This window comes from Lemur catta, chromosome 11 (assembly GCF_020740605.2).
Source record: "Lemur catta isolate mLemCat1 chromosome 11, mLemCat1.pri, whole genome shotgun sequence".
NCBI lineage: Eukaryota > Metazoa > Chordata > Mammalia > Primates > Lemuridae > Lemur > Lemur catta.
In genome coordinates this window covers 35,158,332-35,161,750 of record NC_059138.1, presented here as the reverse complement: position 1 = coordinate 35,161,750, position 3,419 = coordinate 35,158,332, and the positions used below count along the sequence as shown (strand labels likewise).

Here is a 3,419-nt window from a genome sequence, read left to right as displayed (position 1 = left end):
AGTGTTAGTAAAAAAAATTTAAAAATCTGAAATCTAAAAAAAAAGCACTAGATAAACACAAAGGCAGAATGAAAATGACAAAGGAAAGATTCAAAGAAATTGAAGACAGATTAATAGAAATTATCCATCTTTAGAGGGGAGAGAAAAATATATTGAACAACATGAACCTCAGGGACCTGTGAGATAATATCAAATTTGGATAGATTCATCCCTTATATCATCAAATTTCTTTTTCTTTTTCCTCTGCTAGGAATCCAATGATACAAAAGTTAGACCTTTTGATATTGTATTTTGATTTTTATTTTTCAATTAGTTTCATGAAGCAACAGGGCTTTAAACATTTTTAAATACGAAACTTCACTTTAAGAACATTATCATGTCTCTGTAATTCAAAAAATCAAACTGAAACATTTTAGTGAATAGAATTTTAGTGAAAAAATCATAACCATGAGTCAGAGGAAAGAAAACAGTTATGTTTTTGACAGTGGTATCTTAGATATCCAGAATAAACTCTTTTTAAAATAAATAAATAAACAAACAAAAACTAGGAATCTAGATAAAATAGGGCAAAAATTGAATGCATGGTTAATCTTGTATTGAAAGAGGGAAATTTCCAGGGATTGAAAAAATGCTTAATATCAAAGTGCTTTGAGCTATACTGAATGAATTTGCCAACCTTGGTTATAATGGGCCTTTCATATTGACAATTAATTATTAGCTATTAATTACTAGCCCAGAGAGAGCAGTAAAGTCCTTGGGCAGCATGAACTGGAGAGTTGGACCTAAAACAATGCTTAAAGTGAGAGACTAGATTAGAATGAAAAAATCCCATTGATAAACAAAGATGAGATAACAAGTATTTTTTTGTGTATGTGTCTCAAACTGAGCTCTGGCTTGGAAAAAAAAATTGTTTACTGAAATCACAACCACAGGCCTGCTGTTTACACAAGATTGAGGTCTAAATTTATACTACTTATATTATGAAAACTGCAAGCTGATAAGCAAAAATCAAAACTGGATCCATTAGCAACTTTCCTGTGTTACCCGAAAGAAAAAAAAATTAAATCTTATCTTGAGAAACTTATTTTCAATTAATGCATTATAAGATTCTGATATATAAAGCTCCACCAATTTTTAGTAAGTGATCCAAAATTATAAAGATACATGAGGAAAAATGTCAGGAAGATTGTCATCATAAATTAAAGAGAGCAAGACTAGATGCCAAGAAATTTAGAAAATAAAATAAATGAATTCTTTTTTTCACAAGCACAGAAAATCCCATGTTTAATTCTAACAAATAAACCTACATCATATTGTACTGATTCCTTAGAACCATGAAGACAAAGCAAAGATCTTAAAAGAAACCAGAGCAAAGAAACCAGAGCCTGATGCTGTCAGATCAGATTGGTGGAAATGCTTTGTCCTGCTTTCCCACATACCAGAACAATTCCTTAATGAATGATTTGAAGATTAACCTAATAAAAATGATGCAAACAATTATACTAGCCACTCTCCTTCTGTAAACAGAGCCTTGAAGTTAGCTGCTTCTCCAAGTGCTGTTCAGAATTTAATAATTGAAGGACTGCAATGTGTAGTTTTATCAAGAGATCTCTGCCACCAATTTCTGCTGCTGGCAGAATCTAATACACTGAAAGGTATAGAAACCTGGGAAACAGTCTGGAAAACTCATGCATAATCAATTTACTATTACCCATGTAACTGTGCCAAAGAAGCCTGCAGGACCAAACTGTTGGGACATGGAGAATGCAAAAGAATTATTCGACATTCAGGATCAATATCATCTCCTCACTCTGGGATGGATCCATACACATCCTACCAAACTGCCTTCTTATCCAGCATTAATCTTCACATTCACTGTTCCTATCAGCTCATGTTGCCAGAGGTTATTGCCATTGTCTGTTCATCGAAGTGTAAACACACTGGCATCTTCAGGCTTACTAATGCTGGCATGCTTCAGCTTTCTTCCTGTAAAAAGAAGAGCTTTCATCCATGCCCTAAGAACCTCAGGCTGTTTGGTATGTGTAAACACGTGTTGGTAAAAAACATAAAAATAATTGTGCAGGATCTAAGATAATATGTTCCTAAGAATAGCACTATCAATACTAGACACCTGCCTGTGGGCATGTGGTTGCCTGATTATCTTACAATGTTTCCAGAAGTGATGAATATTTTATATATTTTAGATCAGAAAGTTTTTTGCTTATTGATCTTGCACATTTTGAAATTTTCTTTTGGGGTTGTTCTGTCTCAAGTGAGATCTTAATGGTGTTGAATTAATACCTATTAATATATCCAAATACTATAACCAGATAAATTGTATTGCACAACAACAAAAAGAGAAAGGATAGAGGGAAGAAAGGATGGGAGAAAGGGAGGAACAGAAAGGAGGAAGGGAGGAAGGAGGGAAGGAAGGAAGAAAAGAAGGAAGGGAAGGAGGGAGGGAAAAGGGGAAAGAATTCAGAAAGAAAAAGAGAAGCTCATGACAAAGAATATCAGATTGGGGACAGAATTTCCACAAAACAAAAATATTCTAAAAGTTGAGAAAAATAACTGAAAATCCATAATTTTCTACCAAGATAAATTATTATTCAAAGAAGACATAGAAATAAAGATATTTTCACATAACCAAAATTCAGAGATTTGTTGTTAATCTGACTGAAGGACTTTCCGCAGAATATACCTAAAGAAGGAGGAAATTAAACGCAAAATGAACTGAGTTGGAACAAGAAGTGATAAACAAATAACCTGAAATATGTATGGATAAATATAAACATTGGACGGTTTAATAGTAAATATTATCTAATTTGAAGAGAAATGTAGAAATTATTTCAAATAACATATAATAGGGTAAGTGGTAATCAGGTTAAATCATTAGAAGATTAGAAACACTATGTATTATTCCCAAATCAGAAATAGAAAAGAACAAAAATAAAAAACTCTGTCAATCTAAAGCAATATACTAAATGGGGAAAAGGGAAAGATACAAAAATTTAGGGTAAATAAAAATAACAAATATGTATTATGAAATTAATACAAATATATAGTGCAAATAATAAAATTAAATAAAATCATCTCTTAAATGGCAGTAGTTTTCAGAGCATATTTGTTAAAAATAAAATGTCCCATGCATATGTTTTTACAGATATATATCTAAAACACAATGGGGTAGAGAGGTTAAAAGTATGGAAAAACATATATTTAGTACGTAATAATCAAAATAAAACTTGCATGGTTCAATTAATATCAAGCAAAATTTTCAGTCACCTTCAATATTAATAAACATAATAGAAACTAAATCCTCAAATATTTTAACAATGGAACACCATATAGCAGAATAAATAAGTTAATCAGAGCTAGAAGTTGAATTACAACCTAAGTTGTTGAAGAAGAAACATTAA

General features: G+C 31.5%; 1 pseudogene; it reads left to right on the top strand.

Moving 5' to 3' along the window:
* Positions 1-1,388: 1,388 nt before the first annotated feature.
* LOC123647249 lies at positions 1,389-2,095 on the top strand (annotated as a pseudogene).
* The last annotated feature ends 1,324 nt before the right edge of the window (positions 2,096-3,419 follow it).